The sequence below is a fragment of the Manacus candei genome, unplaced genomic scaffold, assembly GCF_025592945.1.
Source record: "Manacus candei isolate 608988 ecotype Guabito, Panama unplaced genomic scaffold, ASM2559294v1 h1tg000005l, whole genome shotgun sequence".
In the NCBI taxonomy this organism is placed as follows: Eukaryota; Metazoa; Chordata; class Aves; order Passeriformes; family Pipridae; genus Manacus; species Manacus candei.
This window is the reverse complement of record NW_026138053.1, coordinates 16,705,626-16,726,378: the sequence shown is the minus strand read 5'-3', so window position 1 is coordinate 16,726,378 and position 20,753 is coordinate 16,705,626. Positions and strand designations below refer to the sequence as shown.

The following is a 20,753-nucleotide window of genomic DNA, read 5'->3' as shown; positions in this document are numbered from 1 at the left end:
TCAGAACTGAAACTACACTGAGAAGTTAGCAGCATCCACTGACTCTCATGGTCTGAGTTTTCTCTTTTGCCCTGCCCAGTCAGCTCATCTGAACAGCCTCTTCTTACAGGGGCTAGAAAGGAGGGGAAATATCTTTTTCTGTCAGGACTGAAGCTCTTTCTCTGCTTGAACCCAGGGAATCCACATAGACCTACCATTAGGTGTTCCTCTCACTATTACAGAGGATCCTTTGGAAATCTATGCTCTTCCCAGACACTGACAAAAACTGAATAAGTACCATTTTTTCCAGAACAAGTATCTAAAAATTTTACATTAGAAAAGCTAAGACTGCAGGGAAATGAAAATTTTCTCACAGACTACATTTACTATGAAAATAAATGAAGAAAAATGCTGCAATGCTGTAGCAAGAGCAGATGCTTATTGCACTCATAAAGTAGAAATATATTAGGGAGGTAATAATTATTTGCTTTTCTTGACTGCAGGCATAGGTATTCTAAATAACACAACCATACTCTGTCATCATGTATAAGCATTTTGTAACACAGCTAAGTATAACACACAGTAACAAAATGGGCAAGGAATACAGAAATACCAACAGTGTGAGAGGAAAAATAGGGAAGAATGGTTTTACCCACAGTGGTTCCATCTTCCCTCAGCAAAGAGTTCTACAGCCTGATCATCTCAACCTCAGTGACTAAGACTGAGGACCAAATCCATCAGCACTATCTACAGCTCTGTGGCAATACCATTAATTTAGGATAAGCTTAATAAGTAAATAAGACTTGACTGCTCTGAAGTGGTGATAATTATTAATAAAATTTACAAACTAAGCACTGGCAAACTGTATTGTTATTAAATGTCACTCTAGTATAGTTCTGTTTGAAGCTTCAAAGTGGCCTGATTTATGAGATTCCAAATACTCTCATTGCTGCAATCTTTCACGCTCTTATTCTCTAACTTGCACATACTTATATTCACTTGCAGCTGAGCAGATAAAAAAACATTGCTGCAAAATAAATTGTGAAAATACTGAAGTTTCAGGCTCAGAAACAAATTTTCATCTCACTAAAGTTTACAAGTTTGCATTTCTAGAATTCAGAAGGAAAATACTCACTTTTTTACCAGCAGTTCTGTCAAATCTCAAAGAGTCAGTAAGAGACCTTTTTAGTAAGTTTTGATCTTCTACCTGCAATATAAGTATCAACTGAATCCAAAACAGAATTCAGAAGCATCTCTTGTGCTTTGGAACTCCACACAACAGCAACAGCCACCAAGCATTCCACCAGGGTCCACAGCCAGAGGGGCTTTGTTGTAAAGCACACCTATTTCCCATCAAACAATTGTACCTCCCTCCTCAGGCATTTCTCTATCCCACTCCAGGGCACCTCTATCTCCCTTCACACCTCCCTCCAACATGCAGAGTCTAAAGCAGTGGATTCACAGTATCTGTGCTGTTATTCCCCACAGCTATTGCCTTATGGCTTAGCATAAAGTGGAAATTTTACATAAGAGTTTACATAATTGTTTCAGAAAAGCATCAATAACATTGTGGGAACAGGGTTTTTTTACCAGGCAGGTCTAAGGAATTTAAAGAGAGAAAAAATATTATTACAGATTAAAGTGTGTTAATTTAATCTCTAAAGGTCAGGTTAAACCTGCAGGATACAGGATTTCTGCTGTCTTACACCAGCTTACTTTGTTTCTGAACTGACAGAGCTTTTAACATGAAGGGAAAGGAGAATGTAAGTGCAACTGTGACAACATAGAGCAGTTTCCTTGGAGAATGAAGTCAGCCCCAGATTTGTCCTGTGGTACACCACCAGTACAGTCTTGCTGCAAATCTCTGGAAAGAATTAGCAAGTACTGCCCCTTCACACTCTGACCCTCACACCTCTGCTCAATTCATGAGCACATTCTTCCACAGGTATGTTCCTTTCTACAGCACTCACTCCATTTGCTACAGTGGTGGAAAAGAGAACGAGAAAAGACTCCTGTCTGGGGCTACACGGTGTGGCTGCTTGTGGCTCAGAGCCAGCACGCTGCCAAGAGTGCCCTCGGCGTACCTCCAGGACAGCGAGGGAAGAACACAGCAAGTAGTAAAGAGCTGAAGGACACACAGTTTCAGAAAGTTTGCTCTACTGTTTATGCTATTTCCTGTGCAGCCTGTAGTTGATCATGACCCTGTTTACCCTTCTGTGCAAATGATATTTTAATGACAAGTTATGAATAGTAAGTGATTAGAAATAGAGAGAATAAATGAATAAAATAAAATAAATTAATGAAAAAATAAAGGGAAGAGAGAATTTCAGGGGAGAAAATGCAGAGCTTTGCTTACTGATGCTTTTCTCTTGCTACATCACTTGATTCATTTTTAAATGGCTCCCAAAACACTAAAGAAAAACATGCAAAAAAGCTTTACACTGCAAGTGTGGTGAGATAGTTGAGCAGATATTTATTTCTTGCACCTGTTCTTCTCCAAAAGGTCTCTTGCATATAATATACTCCATCAATGCTGTTTACAGAATGCTGTTGCTTTATTTTGAAAAATCTGCAAATGAATTCTGTTTAATTCTAATGCCAATACAAAGGTCAGCAATTTCTGCATTCCATATTCCTTTAGAATTAGGTTTCCTACTTGAAGCAGAGAAAAAACTGTTAAAGAGAATGCATATTTCCTGCTTTTAGAGTCCTCCCCACGCACGGCAGCAGCAATAAAAAAACAAAACCCAAACTCAAACAGGCATAAGGAACTGTTTCCAATTAAATTTGTATCAGAGTGGCATTGAGAAAGAATGTGATAGCAGCGAGAGCCCAAGGATACAGGAGGTCAACTTATACATAATTAATTTGTTAATCTTCCATGGCATTTCACTCAATTGTGTTATTTTCTCAAATATATCCAGAAGTATGACAAGCTGTCTTTCCAAGTGGCTTTATGTGCCTGTGCTCTGCATTCTGTATTTCAATAACAACTAGAAAAGGATGATGACAATTTAACCACTTTTAAACAACTCTCCTAGCATTCTGGAATTGTTTACTTTGCCATATGCTATTTAATAGCACATTTCTGTTCAATCAGAATGTTCAACCACAAGAATCTAAAAATACTAAATGACCTGGGTTTTTTCTTCACAAAGAAATCGCAGGAAACTGACTCTTTAGAAGTAATTAATGGCAATCTCTATGTTTGATGTTACAGGTATTTTCAGTGTTTGGGGTTTAGTTAAAAGTTCAGAGGAAAGAACGCAAGCCTTTTGATTCTTTTAACAGGTCTGCATTGTTTGTTTTACTAATTATAAACTAAAATTTGTTCAAGGTGCACTTTAAAATGTAGAATTGGATAATTCCTTATTACAGTGTTAAAACTGTTTTGTGCGCTGAATACTATAAGGGAATCATCATTTACAATGTGACAGATTTTATGAGGAACACACCAATAAATGCATGCGCTCTTGGCCTGCTTTGCTATTTTGTGTGACATTTTGCTGCCTTGTGTTTCCCAAACACTCTATGAGAAAATAACAATTATCAAATGATTTTAAAAAACATATATGAAAGAGCAGTTGTATTATAAAGTGGTTTCATTTAGGTTGTAAATGGTTAAACACGTATTTAACTGAAACAATACTCCAGCTCAGAAGGCTCTTGGTCTGCAGGTAGTATCAAAAGAAAAATCTCGCTACAAATACGAGGAGCAAAACCTGTGCTTCACTGAATATGAACAATACAACAGGAAGAAACTGATGCTGACCTTGAACATATAAAAATATCTAGTGCTCTGTGTCAGTGCTGACTATTGGGATGATGTTGACCTACATTAACATTTGATTACCTTTTGGCACTGTTTTAAAGCTGAGCCAAGATAACGTTCAGGTATTACTAATTCCTTCATTGCGTCTGTTTAAGATAGAACCATCTAGGTGAAAATCAGACAAAGGAAGAAGAAATGAAATAAACAACAAAATGTACTTAAATTTAGATCGAAGACATATGCTAAATATTCATCACACAGTATTTATTTATGATAATAGCAATTTTCTATTATCAGCTGCTGTGATCTTTTGTTATGCAAAATGTGAAGTTAAATAAAGGGTTTTTTATTACAATTCTTACCTGATAGCTATTTTCAATACTCCCTATAGCTAATACTAGATGGTGGAGGTAGTATAAGCAGCATGTAAGCACAGCAAGTGAAGTGTATGTGAGAGAAAAGAAGCATGGACACACAAATTTATCACAAGGCTTCTTCTCCGAAAAGGGCCAGTCCAAAAGTGTGCTTTCCCATAATCTAGTATTTCTTTATTTTATAAATGGTAACAGGAGAGTACATGGAAAGATCTGCATTCAGAGTCAGTTCCAGTCCAATTAACAATAAAACAATATTGTAAAGCAATGTATAGTCCTGACATATGTAAAACCCTACCCTATGTGCTTCAAAAAGGGAAGGAATAAAATTGCTTCATCAAGCAGATAGATTCAAAAGCTTAAGAACTAGCTATTGGCAATCATTCCTGGATTTTCAAATAAAAGGTCAAATCTATATTTAGCCTTTCATCTTCTTCATAATATCTACCTTCTATGAATTCCAACCCTCCTTTAGTAAAACACAAAACTTGAAAGGTCTGGATTAATGTTAGTACCACAACAGTCCAATTTTCCAGAAAATGTATAAATTATAACAAGCAGCCATAGAATATTGGTACTAGTTCTCTAGGGAGGCAAAACCAGGGTGCCCTGTTCCTGCTTTCACTAATATCCTTCAGAAGCTCCATTTGCATGGTATTTGCCAACTTCAGAGTCAAAGGTATTTGGGGTTCATCTCTGTATTAGATTAGAAATTTTCCTCATCATCCTACACATCCTACAGTGAAGTATGAGTACATTTAGCAACTTTTTAATTAATCTATTGCATTTTGGAGATAGCTACAAGGCTAATTTAGTATCCACATTGTCTTCATGTAGCACATTACAGTTACAACCTTTGATTTTTACTACAGTACTGGAGTTTTCATAAGCAGCTGAAGAAGATGGAAGCTTTAGTCAGGAATTACTTGGATTGTATCTCAGATGCATTTTCATAAGAATTTAATAGAAGTTCATTAATGAAAAGTAAAACTGTACTTAACATTCCCAGAAAAACAATACATTAATTCATATGAGATCTCAGCATTTAATGGTGTATTCCATCAGTGGATGCTCAGGGAGGTATCCAGGGGACAGTTATGTTGCCTAATTTTACATACTTAAATTAGGTACACTGTTTAGCAGGCCAGCTATCCGATACAAAAAGGCTCCCACAGAGGACTATACCAAAAAAATACAAAAAAATCAGACCGGCACAGATTGTTATTCCTTATGTGGATTTCCACAAGTTTGCCTTTAGTACACCTCAACTTCTGGTTACTCACTACAGAGACTCTAAATATCCATGCAGGTGTCTGTATTCCTTAAAGTGATGTTCCACCATACTGCTCACTGCAGTCCTGGGCAGTTTCCTCTTCCTATCAGTAGGGTTTCTTTCTGATCTATCAGCCACTGTACAGCTGGTCTGCTTGAAGTCTGAGTAGCAACTGATACTGCCTTGAGCATGGGTCATGAACAGAAAGCAGTGCTAGGAGGCCTACTGTGTGAGCTGCTACTAGGGAAACAATTACCAGAACTAATAATGATTGGCCCTCGGGGCAGGTATAGCTAAAAATCAACTGTAATGGCAGCTCGGGTATCTTTTATAGCTAGATTGTCTAATCTGCTGCAAGATACTGGATGTCTAAAATTCGATCAAGGGAATGAACTTTGAATACATATGTCAGATGATGTGAATACCTTTTTCTCACCCTTGGCAAAAATAAGAATGTTGTTATTGTGGGAGGATTCTTACAAGAACTCATAAAATAGAAATTTTTCACTACAGAAGGACAAGATCTCTTCTCCGTGGCTTCCTTCTTCTGTCATGAACATCAAGCATTTCAGAGTCATTGTAAGAACCAAGGATACTCTGTAGAAAAGGCAGCTACAGTGTTACTGACACCATTTCCCTCACTCAGTCCCTCTTCATCCTTTCAGAGACACCTCTTAATTCCTTTTTTTTAATAGCAGAGGCATTGTTGTGACTGTTGGTGGAATAATTGTTTCAGGAAGAACATTTGAACTTAGAAAGCCATTCTTTCTTTTAAAAAGGAGGCAGCTGGTACACTGTAACTATGCAACTAAGAATGCATGAACCTTAATTTCAATGATTCCATAATTTTAGGTAACATAAAACATACTGCTTTAAAGCAGACTGTCACTGTAATCTTTTCCTTATCTCAATCTAAAAATATACTACTTGAATCACTTCTGTTTATTCTTTACTTTTGCATTTTCATTGTGTGTATACTTATGAATGTTTGAGATAGAACATTTCCTTGCAGACAAGCAGAAGGACTTCATGGTTTTTTTCATAAAACTATACTGAAAGCACTTTCAAGCCTCTTAAAATTTTTCCTTAGAGCTGTCTTATGTCTGGACCTCCAATTACAACTGGTCTTGCATTTTGGGGAATAATTTTAATGATAATAAGCTTCTTTAATTTTTTCTACCATGTTTCTTCTTTGCTTGGGAACTATTTTTTTCTGCACAAGAAGAGATATGGGGATGAAGGAAGCAACACGACTATATTTAGATAATTGTTTGTATAAGACACTGTTAATGTTTACAGAATTATGACAAGGGGACCTTTTGAATAATGAAGTTACTCAATTAAAAATAATTGAATGTGCTGGATTAGGAGGGTGTTGGGAAAAGACTGAAACTGTTACCTGGCAATTGATCAAGGAGCCTTGTCTCACAGAACAATACTAGCATAAAAATAGCTCATAAATCTGAAAAGCTGATTACTAAAACTGTTGTGGGAGCTTTATTTTTTAGAAGAATATTGAATTAATGAGAAATAATACAAAGGGGGAGTTTAATTATTCTGAATAGAATAATTTTCTACCCTAGCCTCTCAGGATGGGTATGATTATGTAGGTCACATATCTAAAATGACTTTTATGCATATTTCATTAAAAGCCACATCTTTTCATGGAGCATAGGAAGCAATAAGCCCTCTTCAGATAGTACTCTCTCTATAGTGCCTTTAAAGAAAGCTATTTCCTTTGTGGTTATGGAGCTGTTAAAGATGAGCTGTCAATGAATACAAAACCAGGCGTATCTCTTTTCAGGTTATTGTTTTCTTACAACAATAAGTTGTTTTCTTTCCCACTCTCTCCAAACTCTCACATTTTTAATGTATAGAAATTAGAGAGTGGCCTGGATTCCTAGTCTGCTTGTACTTCTGGAAGGTTACTATCAAACTGACGATAATATTAGATAAGGATTTTCATGTTCATCCAAACAATAAGATTTTGATTCTGAGCTGATTTGTAAGAATTTTCAACAAAATTTTACAAACGCAAATGAAAATAAAGAATCAATTATGAAACTACTGATCAAATATACTGATTTCTTTTTTTTAGTTGGCACCCACTCTTGCTTTTTCAGACAGGAAACATTTTTACATTCCATTTTAGTGGTTTTCTGCTTTAATTTTTAACTGGCTTACAGACTTTTTTTCAATGTAATAAAAAATTCCTCACTAGATTTACATGTGTCAATGTTTTCAGTGAAATGTGTGCGGTCTTTTAATCACTGCTGTCACCTTTTCTTAGCTTCAAGACTGAGATTTAGTGTATTCCACAAACTTAGAAGAAATGGTGAAAGTCTTTTGGTCCATCAAGTATCAGAAAAACTAATTACAATTTAAATGATCGTTTTCTGCCTAATCTTATAAAGCTAACATGCATAGCGCAGGATCAGAAGCTTGATAAGGTACTGCCATACACAATACTGAAACCTGGGTCTCTCAGCTCAGTGACTGAATGTGTATAAAGTTCTAGTTTATCCAACACATTCTACTGCGGAACTGAGCTGTACTTCAGTGCATGTCTTCTGAACTGAAGGTTTATGCATTGACTTACATGCTACCACGTCCACTTAGAGCCCTAAGTAATTGCTTGTAATACTGCAGTTTAGGGGAAATAAATTCCCAGGTACTCCTGCCTTCATATACATTCACATCTGGATATAAAGAACAATAAAGATGAAACCGTGTTCTTGTTAAATTATGAAGCCACAGCTTCTATCACATTTTGGTATATATCTTGGCTATGGTACTTCTGTGTCTGAAATGTTCAATGGAGCTTCAGAAGTATTCTTCCAAACTTCAAATAATATCAATTCCATGGGGTTTTTTTCACAGCTGACTTATTTCAGCCTTCAATGAGCACTACTTTAAACAACGGGCAGTTGGAGTTAAATTGTTAACCAGACATGAGGGAAGACAGCATGCAAGAGAGATCATTTAGCTAAGCCAAAACATTATTAATTCAGCACTGCCTCATTTAGCATCAATCATGGTCTGGTCTCCATTGTTTCCCTTGGTGAGAGAATTGTCATCAGTCCCTTTACCTGCTGCTGACACTACACAGCTTTCCCTTGAAACTTTGTACCCAAGTCCTGTACCTAGCATCTTTTTAATGCCAGTGTGCTCTGGTGGCTTATTAAGGTTCCAGTTCCCTTCTGACCAAACTGTGTCAGCCATCTGCTTGTTACCTGATGAACTGTGGCATTCTAACCTACCTTCTCAACAGACAGGATAGTGCTTTGGTTGGTGTGAAGCTGCCAACCTGCACTAACCTGGAGATGAGGGGAAAGGTTTCCCATTCCCCAGTGAGACTAAAACACTTGAAGCTGTCAAAAAACCCAGACACACACTACAGCAAAAGGAGGAAGGTGGAAGCTGTACACTTACTGTGGGACAGAGCTCAAGCTAGGGTGTATACACAAGTTTTGTACACACTCCATCTTGTGTGCAGAAACTTAACTGTATATATCATCAATGTTATTCTGATTCTCCACACTACAAAATCCTGTCAACTCAGAGAAAACAGACTGAGAAAATGTTCCTTACCTACTTCTTACATCAATGTCCTTTATAGTCTTCTTCCTACACCTACATGCTAAAATCTTCTGCTATTTGAAACTGTAAGAGCTTCTCAGTTCCTCTTAAGGTTCCCAAGGAAGAGGTGATATCTCAAAGGAAGATATCCTCCCAGATCTCTTTCCTTCCTCCCAGAAGAATACACAGGGTAAGGATAGACACGATCTACACTTGGGTCTAATACAACCAAATAACACTGGATTCCCCACTTCTCCTGATCCATTTTTCCCCACAGGAATTCTTATGACTTAGCAGATCCCATACTAGCATATTCCTGCAGTAATTCCTATACAACACAGTTGGAACAGGTAAGAAATATGAACTGCTTCAGAGCTGCAAGTGATTCATGAGGTAAAGCTTGGCTGCCACAGGGCCATTCAATTGCTATAAGAAAGTGAAAAATTAGTTGGATTTTCACATTTGCAAACACAAAGACTCTAATGCTATATGCTTATACTTATGGATAGCTTTTGTGCTTAACTTACCATTTTGCTTGTGATGCTGCTTTTTGCTTAGTTTTCATATGCTGCTGGTATTTAGGGTATTTAATCTGGCACAGAAATTACTCCTAGTGTGTACAAGACCATATGCCACACTTGGATAGTAGAGCAGATACAAATAAGGAGCTTTCATTTAATCTCTTATTTAATTTGCAATGATCTAGACCACTGTTATCTGAAGGAGTACCATACCAACACCAATATATAAAATTAGAAAAACAGTGCTGAGAACACACCTGCTACATCAACCAGATTGTGCCTGACCTCACCCACATATAAACTGTGATGGAGCACAATGCAGATAGCTTATCACAGGGCTCATAGGAAATCAAGATTTTTCCAACAATTACTCCTCTGAAATTAATTGAAAAAAAACCCAAATTATATCCAGGATCTGTGCACTCCACTGTTTTAACTAGCAGTAACAGTTAGACTTAGCCTAAATGTTTCCAATATATTAGCTTGATAGCTACTAGTCCAAGCCTAGGAGAGAAACCAAAAGACAAAACTGCACTAGTTTTTATAAACACAATTAAAAATGGAAATAAAAAGTAATTCAGCTTGGCACCACAGGTAAAAAGTAAGAACGAAGAAAACTTTGCATTGGCCAAGTAGACATGGGTAAATTCCAGCCAGTTGTACTTATTCTTTGCTACGCCCAACTGAGGTTTAGCTCATACATATTTCCTGATGCTACTCTATGCTAGCAATACAGCAGGTGTGAGTTCTTCAAGACATCTTTTCAAACAGCTTTTGTACCCTAAGAGACAGTCTTCATTCAATTCTGACTATGACTCAGATGTTGAGATATAAGAGGGACAACAAAAACACCAGCAAAAATATTTTCAAGTATAAGGGATACATCATCATCATCATCATCAGAGCAATTTAAAAAAAAAAAAAAGCCACAACCATATCCTAAGGGGTTGTTTTCTTCTGCTGAAAGTTAATGACATTAAATATTTCAAAGGCTCAGTGTTACTCACACAACAGATAGAGCTCTCTTAGCCATTTATGCATGTTATATATGTCATTTACACTGAATGACAGTGACTTAAATGTCGGCATACAAGCAAACCAAGACTCTTGGGAACAGCATACTGCAAACTAATGACTGTCAAAAGGTTCCTAAATTTCAACTCAGTTCACCATCTGTAATTATTAAATGCCTTAGTTTTAAAAAGAACTATGTCTGTGCAAGAGGGTTGTATCCTTGCTGATTAGGAGTTGATTAGAAACATTACAAATACAGTGCTATGGCAGTTGGGTTTTTCTGCATTATCAGTTTTAGTTAGTTGAAACTCAAAAGGTATAACAATTCAAAATAATACAAATTCAGTAAAGTATGTGCTTTTAGGATGTGCTTAAGGTTGGGGGGTTTTAGCGTGAGCAGGTAATAAGAAGTTACGAAAATTTAAGTAATTGTTTTGGGTTTGTTCCAGTTTCTGTATTGCTTTGTCACTAAATTTTTTGTTTTAGTCATTTTCCCTCCTTTTATACCTCTGTTCACAGTCTTCCCCTTCTTTTACCTTTATTCCCCTTCTACTGCTATGTGTATAATTAATAAATATCTGCAGTATAAACACTGTCTAAGATAGGACTCCAAACTTTTTTTAAAAATCTGTAAATGGCCAGGTCAGAAAATATCAAGACTAACAGAAAAGATTTCCTTCTAATTCATGTCCTCTTAATTACCAAACAACACTCTTTTTCCTCACAAATACCGAAAACTGTTTACCAGAAACAGGAAAATCGTTTTAGTTAGTCGTCTCTGTGTGTATATAAGTTATAATAATTTTTTTTTAATACATGTAGAAACAGTTTCATATGCAACCTTTCAACCAACCTAACTATATATTATTCCGAAGACTACATTTTGAAGCTCTGAAAGACAAATAGGAAAATTTTATGTAAGTACTTCTAATATCTTCCTTAACTAGTCTGGAGAGCTGTACCATCTTTACAAATCTTTGTTGACTTAGGTAAAGCTTCTTGAGAAATCATCTACTGTTTCCATCTGATTTTTGTGGCATATGAATGCCTTTAATCCTGCTTTGATCTTCTTCTTTCAGTCAGTCTCGCAGAATGGGAGAACCAAGTCAAATTAAAATCCTTAGCATGTTTTTAAAAGCTATCATTTAATACTTTGGAAAAAGCAAGACCACTAAAAATCTTTTAGCAAGATTTATATAGAGCTTTGATCAAAAGAAGTAGTTTTTAATTTTTAGAGTAATGTCAATATATTTCAAAGAATTAATTTTCTCAATCTAGCTAGGCAACACATTTTCTCCATTTAAAAGGATGAACAATAAAATCAAGATCCTCTAGTTCAGTGGTTTTGAACAATCAAAATATGCAGAATGTCTGCTAATTTCATTTAGGCAAAGAATTAATTACGAAATTACATTTCAGAACATAGCTAATCACATTCCTATAGAATCTAATAAGTGAGGAAATGTCAGTAGCAATGTCCATATGCTAGCCCAGTGAGTCTGCTCTTTCAGAGGTAATGTTACTCCTCTATCTGACACATAACACAAAAATGTTTGAACTCAAGTGTTCATTACAGGTCTATAAAATAATACAGTTTAGTACTATATCCTAATATATTTTGTTACAGACCCATATAGTATTGATCAATTTGAAAACTGGTACATTCCAGATATTCCTTTTCCAAGCATTTGCACACAGAAAGAGGATTATTTAACAACAAACTATCAAACCAATGTCATCGACTCCAACTGAAGATTTTCCTATCTGAAGATTGCATAATAAAAGATAGGAATGCTTCTCATTCCAAGTATGCTCACCCTGCTCAAGGACTTCTCAATACCAAATGCGTGAGAGATTTCTTTGGCCCGTGACTGGTTCAGAAGCAAAGATATGCTGCTCACCCAGCTAGCAAATCACACAGAACAGTCAAATCTAACATCTGTTCTCTGCAGGCAATGCTCATGCAGGGCTGTCCTCTGTACCACCACTACTAACACTTTTTTCACCAAATTCTACTATTAATTTCTTTGACACATCTCCTCTCCTTTGACACATCCTCTCTTATATTTGGTAAAATTAGCCAATATTAAATTTCAAGAAAACAAGAGGAAGATGAAGGAGGGAGCAAGCACATTGTTTGCTTTTTTCGCTTGGTAGAAGACTGATCAAAAAACCCAAGCTAGTCAACCCAAACACTTTTCAACATAGTTCATCCCTTGTTGGTCTGTTACTGTGGAAACAGTTCTTCAAAAGTATCATTTTCTTTTTCCTCTTCTAGATAATTATTTTCAATTATTTAATATTCTCTTAAACTTAAGACTCGTACCTTAGCAACAGAAATCCCATGCATGTTCCTTGGCAGATGGAAACAGCACCTTCTCAACTAAATGATTCAGGTGTTCATCTCAACCCCTGTCAGAAGTTTGTCTGGAGCCACTGTGTGCCTTCTCTGTGATTTCTAGCATGCAGTTATTAAATTAAACCAACAGATGCCCAAAGAAAATATTTTATTAACACAGTAAGGACTTCACTAACTTTCCAAATAACTAATTCACATTTTGTAAGCCATTAAAAATTTATAGGCTGTTATTATGCTCTTCCTGGTTCACCTTGCAGTTCTGCCCACTCAGAAATTATGCCTAACTGCATTAAAGCTGCACAAAAACTGACTGCAGTAATTTGGACAGTTTTGAGCATTTCTATAAGATAAACTGAATTTCCACAGTTATGGATTTACATGCAAAATATTCAGTAGTATTGCCCTAGACAGTGCCAATAATCCCTAATTTAATTGTAAGCATCTCAGCACAGCTGATTGTCAGCTATAATGGAATCAAACTGAAAGCTTACAGTGGACCAAACTGTTGGTTTTCTTGGCTGAATGAATTAACCAAAACTAACGCTTAAAGTCTTTCTATGAAAAGACTTCCTAGTCTACAGGTAATTATTTTTCTTTCTTCATCTCATTCTTGCAAACACACTGCATTTTGTAACAAGCTCAAACATAAAAAAGCAAATGTTTGCCTTTAAACACAAACAGAAGAAAAATAGATGTTATTATGTGAATAAAGCTTTCCTGTCTCCCCAGTCTCGCTCAATCAGTTAAGAAACTAATATACTTGTACAAAAAAAGGAATACTGATTCATGCATTGTATTCCCTAAATCCTGTCAAACATATTATAATAGTTTGTTCTAGACTTTTACAGAAGATCCAGCTGACTAACACTCCATATTCACTGCAGAAATCAAATGCTTGAGAAAAAGAAACACTATACCCTATATTATAGGAGTTAAATTCTCAAAGGATAGGTGTAGAAGGGAAGTCTCCACAATATGAAACACAGAATGTTAACACAATGTGATTTCTTTATGACTCTGCTGGCTTTACTGGAAACCCAGCTGAAGTTTATGCACATCCCTGTATCCCCATATAAAATTTCCAGTCTTCTCTCCATTACAGAAGTGTAAGGTCTAAAACAGTTCTGTTATACTGATTTTACCAAACTGGCAAACATTTTAATAAGACATCAAACAAAGCTTCAGAATAAAAAAGAAATCATAAAATAAAGCCTTACAATATTTGTATTGGCTGACAGTAATGTTCACAAAAATATGGCTGAAGAAATTCTCCTGCATTTTATTTGAATGGCCTGTACATCTGCTAGAGCCAACCTAAGCATTAGATTGACTGCTAGAGAAGGAGAGATGTGAATCAATGGGCAAATTACTTGAGCCACTGCACTGCCAAACTGGAACCAAGAGTGACCAAGTGGGAAAGTACATTATAGTTACAAATATCTTCTGCATACATTTTTAACACAAAAAATCTGCAACCAAAAATGGTTAGTTTAGAACTTTGTTCTGAGAGTTGGGAAGAGAAAAAAAAAAATTAAGATCTACAAACACAATTCATTTGAAATACAATAAATGCCACCACTTCACAATAATGGAAATACAGACAGGCAACATTCCTATTAACTTCACTGGCTGATATTCCTACAACCTTTATCCATGTTTATAACTATGCATATAAATCTCTCCAGGATCAGGAACTTAAGCTGCTTCAGAAAGTGCTTAAATTGCAATGAATAATTTTTTCATTAAATCAGTGACCAAAAATAGCATGTTCTTTTATTGCCAATTATCTATAACTAGATAAAAATATCTACTCGTTGGGAAATTTTCACGCAGTTTTCTGAACAAATTTTAGAAGATCTCTTGTGAGGTACACAGTACTTGGTATTACCCAGTAATATGCACTCATAACTTAATAGTAGTCTGTGTGATTGATTTTTTTTAGGTCACATGACAATGATCCTTTTTTGTCAGATGAATCTAATGTTTCATTGACCTTTTTAAATAAATGTAAGACAGTGAGATACCAATTTATCTTCATATCTACACAAATACCATCAACGGGCCTTAAAATTCAGTTCCTACAGACTCACAAAAACAGAGGAAATGCTGCTTGAACAGTTAAAAAAGAATATTTCCAATATTCATCAATAATCAAAAATCTATACCATTTTTCACCATAAGAGTTCACTTTAAGAGTCCTGGACAAAATTCAGCATAGCTGAAAAATTCAGATAGCATTCTAGATTTTTGTATTCCGTACCCCTTTCTTCCTGTTTCTGCAAGTCTGATAAGAACACTACAATGAAAAACACCACCCTTGCAATATTCTGTGTAGATTGAAAAAAACAAGGTTTTTTTCTACCTGACATGGCAATTTGTATGCCTTCATTGCTCATATTCAGGAGTTTATAATATGTCATCTACACCACATTTGATCTGCTATTAGAAACAAAACTGGCCACATTCAAATGACATCAGTATTGCTATTGAATAATCACATGCAAACATTTGCTTGGTCATGTCCTTTTTCCTTTTTTTTTTACTATCTGCATAACCTTTCATGGACTAATCCCAGGCCCTGATCCTGGTACCACTCAGATATGCATGTGTGGAAATGTTAAATTGGTATTTTAATGTTTTAAACACTGGGGTCCTCAATTGTACTCTACTGGTTTTACATGCTTTCCTTCTTTGAACACAGTTGTATTCTAGGGAGAAAATTATACAATTCCACAATTAATTCCTACCTGCTGTGACAGTGTGCCCTCAGGGTAAATATGATTTTTCATATTAACACACTGAAAGCTTCCACTGTGATTGACCTTAAAGACACTGACAAATTAATTACTCTGCTCGTCAATATGGTATGGCAGCTAAAAGATTTGAGCAGATACCCAGACAGTCAACATGCATGCTGCCATCTGCTGAGTATGACAGCAAGGGATTTGTACCACTCTGAAAGAAAAGCTGTTACCAAACCCCTCATTCACAAGTCAAATAAAGACTGTTCACATTCTGTAAGAGAATGGGTAGTATCTCATGGATTTTTTCATCCTCAGGTTTAAAACTAAAAAGGAGACTATCTCAGAGAACTCATTAAAGCTTTGGTTTTGAGTCCACTGCCTAACAGCTGAAGCTAGGTTCTACCCAAAAAGATCATTAGATTTACATGAACACTCATGCAGTTCAAATGTGAGCAAGGAAGTTCACAGCTTATTTATTTCACTGTCAACCCTCAGTATTACTCTGATTTAAAGACATCTCCTCTGGCTTGAGACAAAAAAAGTAGTAATAATGTATAAGCTGAAGTTCCTGCAAAACAATGGTCAAGGCATAGCACAGAGAAGTGACCTTTTAAAAAAGTTAATTATGAAAAAGTTTGATATCATTCACACAAACACTACAGCTAGCTTCTGGAAAAAGGCAGAGGTCTACCAAAACCACGTAATTTCTTTTCTTTCTGATTTTCAATAAAACTCCATAAGATTGGAAAATAGAGTAATTTCTACACTACTGTTCCTGTAATTAAAATTTATATCAAACTGGTCTACATAGCAATATATATATATATGCACATAAACCCATATAATATACATCACATTGGTCAAAAAATACACACTGATGGGAAATACAGAACCTCCATTTTCTCAGATATGTTGAGGGATAAGGTGGGCTGCTCCAAGTCCTGCCCACAGCTAAAGAGACAAGCCAGTTGTGCACATCACCACCATTTATACTGTTACAGGATAACAGGACAATTCAGGCTGGAAGAGACCTCAGGAGGTCTCCAGTCCAAACTGCTGCTCAAAGCTTGGTCAGCTGTGAAGTCAGACTTGGTTACTCAGAGTTTTATTCAATCTGGTCCAGAAAACCTCCAAGGATGCAGATGGTGCTGCCTTGGCTGGGCAACCTGTTACACTACTTGACTGTCCTAATAGGGAAAAAGGGTTTTCTTAGGTCTTAAAATGTGTGGTATTTATAGTTTTCATGCTTCCTGAATGTCAGATATTGTAGGTATGATTCACTTTTTAGACACTAGTTATAAATGAGGGATAGCCTTCCAAAAGATCAACAAAATTACTGGAATGTAAAGCAGAGTATGAGAGAAAACAAGCCATTTTGCTCCAGAACACAGTTTTATTACAATTATGGATGATTTAATCCAGTTATTCCCTCTACAGTTTACAAAGGGGTTGATATCCTACAGAAAATTGAAGAAAACCTTTATAAACTCTCTTCTCTAAAGAAGAGACCCTGTATTTATTTTGACCAAGTATCACAGCCAAAGCTATGAATGAGTGGAATTATTTCATCTGTCCCTTTGTTGCTGTTTTGCAACAGGATAGGAATAAAATCAAAACAATACTAGAGCCCACTCTCAAGCATTTGGGGTAACTCTGGGCAAATGGAATAGGATAAAAAATGGATAATATGTTGGACACGCAAGTTAGAGACTCCCAAATTTGATATTGTAATGAGAAAATAGAAAACAAATGACACTGTACAAGGTGGAATGCAGAAGTAGCTGAGCTGTTAAGTGCAGCCAGCGTAACTCTTAGTCAGCACACTTGTACTGCTTTGAGACCTGGGTGGAGCTATTTTGGAGGTCTTGTCACTCATGATAATCAGTGCATAATCTGAATAATCTTCTCAGAGATTAAGAAGAGCAGATACCACACCTGATAATTGCCAAGAGACCTATCAATTTACTTTTTAGAAACACTTTAGAACATAATAAATACTGTATGCAGTAAATCAAAACACCTTCTTAAAACATTTCTCTTCCTAACATTTACCTTTTAAAAAGCTTCCTCCCTGCTTGACCTGATCTCAGAGAGCATTCCAACAAACTTCTTTCACAGCTATGAACCTACATCAGTATTTAAAATGTAATCCTAAAGAAGCACCTGGAGAATTCCAGTAAGCATCATCCTAAACAATTACTTTTTCAGATAAGTTATATTCTAACATCCAGCTGGAATTAAAATATCAAATATGTGTCAATTCATAAAAAAATATCCTAACAGTGCCTGCATTTATATCATGAGCTGTAACAAGCCCTTGGCTATATGAGACAGAACCATGAATATTGCAATAGTACCACAAATAGCACCACACTGCCAGGTTCTTTTAAAAACTGAAACTTTTTAAAAATCAAAGCAATTAACTACTGTATTACAGAAAACACCCACCTCTTAAACTCATTTGTCTTTGTGACAAGCTCTTATGCAAACTTTTCTTTCTTCATTCCAGCAGAAATTTCTGCATGGAAGACAGAGAAACAGTGATTCTTCATTTGGGGAAAAATATCAGGTGTGATGGTAACATTCAAAACCTTAAAATGGAACAGAACATAAAATCCATCAGAATGTTAGCATCATCATTTACAATCACGACCTAATCTTTCTTCTAATACCTGTGACCTTAACTGATTATGACAAAGACTGGTATTGCAATTGAGTTTTTAGTAATGATGCCTCATTATTTTATTATTTTGAGACCCAGTCCTGCAAGATGCTGAGCCCTGAGAACTCACCAATGATCAGTAGATGAGGATACCCTGGTCCTTTCAATTCCCATAAGCATCATATTGCTACACTGGACTATGGCAGGCAGCCTCTTTACTATGACATTTTGGTCAATATTCATATATATGCTATCAGACACAAACTAGTTTTGCCTGCATATAAATGTTTAGAAAATTACTATCAAAGTAAATTCGTACAATTGTCATCATACAGCATACTGCTCTTTGTTGCTTCTGCAGTATGTATTTGCAAAGTACATTAAAAATACATAAATTAGAAGAAATATTTAATATTAAACACTCTACAGATTCCTAAGGATTACTAAGTAATCCGCTACTTAGCCCAACTTCAATTGTGACTTGACAGGCTGCAAATTATGTATTTTAAGAGGTAAAAGTCTATTTCAAATATGTCCAACCGAGTATTTTACTGTTTAAAAATCATATTATTCATACTGAGAAATCATACCTTCTTGATTTTAAAAATCTGTCAGACAACCCCAATTTCTATCAAACAATTGACTAGATTTTATTATCTGCACTAGAATTCTGAAATAAAGCATATTTCAACCTTAATTCTCCAAGTTTCACTTATTCTGTGTGATCGTGCAATTTTAAGAACACCAGGAAGTTCATCAAGAATAAACTTACTTTCTTTTCAATCTTGCAGAAGAGAATCTTAATCCTTAAGTTTTATGATATTTTAAATTATAAAAGTCTCACATAACCAAAAATACACTTAAAGGTTACCCTGCTGCGTTTGTGTTGTAATGTACTGTCCAGATTGGCAGTGGAAAATACAGAAAGTTTGTGAGCAGAGTTCCATAATCTTCTATGAAAAACATCCTTGGTAGATAAGCATTATTTATAGATGCTGTCACTTTTACAAGGTGACATTCCTACATTTTCCCATTTCTATTTAGACAGTGATTTAAATATAACTGAATGTAAATCTGAAAATACTATAGCTATATTATGCGCTAAAAATTACGTTAGCATCTAGAAGGCCAAAAGTAGTCCTGAACTTTGTCCCACGTGAGCAATATTCCTGTATTTCATTAAACGTCTACACACCCTTCAAATGGTTAAATTAAATTAATTAGTATTTTACTGATTTTTCTATTCATCTGGTTTAACAACACTAGAAGTGTTTTGTTTCTCTCATGTTCTTTACAAATGTAATCAAATACAACACATATCATAAAAGTTAGCTTCTGTATTATTGACAGTTTAATTTTGGTTCTATCTTTTCCTCTCTAGTCTCAATGAGACATCAAAATCTTTTCTGTAATGAAAGACACATTCATCTCCTTCAAGGACATTTCAGTTCTGTAAATGTCAGCAAGGGTCTTTCTCTCTTTCCAATTCCCTAAACTTTTCGTTCTGATAATCAGGAGAATGCCTAGAATTCCAAATCTGGACCACTCTCCTAACTTAGTACAAAATTCAGCACCCATGAAATATTAGTGTAAGTATAAGACTGATTTCATGAAAAGTTTTCTTGTCTAGAAAAAATACTTGATAGCACTGCAATTAAAAAGTTTTCACATGTCACCTGCTATAAATAAAGATTATCCTTCTACAGATCCATATGTATGTTGTCCTTCTTCATAACTCCCATCAGTATTTTCGAGCTGTCAAACTCAGATTGCAAAACTTTGAACTTATTTATATATAATGTGGTACCTACATCCAATTTATCAACTTCTGTGTATCCAAGTGAACAAGTATCTGTCTTATTCCAAGTGCCAGCAATACATCTTGCAATACGGTGTGAAAAAATATAGTTGTAACTTCAGCCACACACTGAGAATACCCTGTATTCAGTGTGTGCCACCATTTTGCTAATACTCTGTCACTGATGCCTGCAGGAAAGATTTTGATATCCCTTCTCTTTTCTATCACAACCAAGTATTTACCCTGACTGCAGCCATCTCCATACAAAGAATTCAAGAAATGCAACTCACATAGAATTTCATAAGTTTTAAGGATGATTAAAAGTTTTGTTAGAGAGAGATCTTCACAATCAGGTATTTCCTTGCAACTTCAGGGCATACAGCAGAAATAAAAACTTCTCATGAGGACTTGATTTTTTTTTATTTTTTCAGATACACTTTAACAAACACAATTATTTCAGATACTAATTGCTAGTGATTCTCAGCAGTCTTCAGATAGTCTTTTCTGGCAAAGAAAATATTACTTGTCAGGTTGCTAGAGGGGGGAGGAATAAATCTATAACATATTTTTGTTTTCTTCTTGATAGATTGTTAAAATAAAGTAGAAAATAATTAGGTCATCTTATGCTATCCTTTTGAAATATATTTTGGTACCTTTTCATATATCAAACAAATTATT

At 35.5% G+C, this 20,753-nt stretch overlaps 1 long non-coding RNA gene across 1 annotated transcript in view; it reads right to left on the bottom strand.

Moving 5' to 3' along the window:
* LOC127477049 (uncharacterized) overlaps nt 1–20,753 on the bottom strand; it is a 157,433-nt gene that overhangs the window by 134,533 nt on the left and 2,147 nt on the right. Inside the window, exon 2 of the long non-coding RNA XR_007906828.1 lies at nt 18,064–18,206. This is a non-coding gene — a long non-coding RNA (uncharacterized LOC127477049). The remainder of the gene's footprint in view (nt 1–18,063; nt 18,207–20,753) is intronic.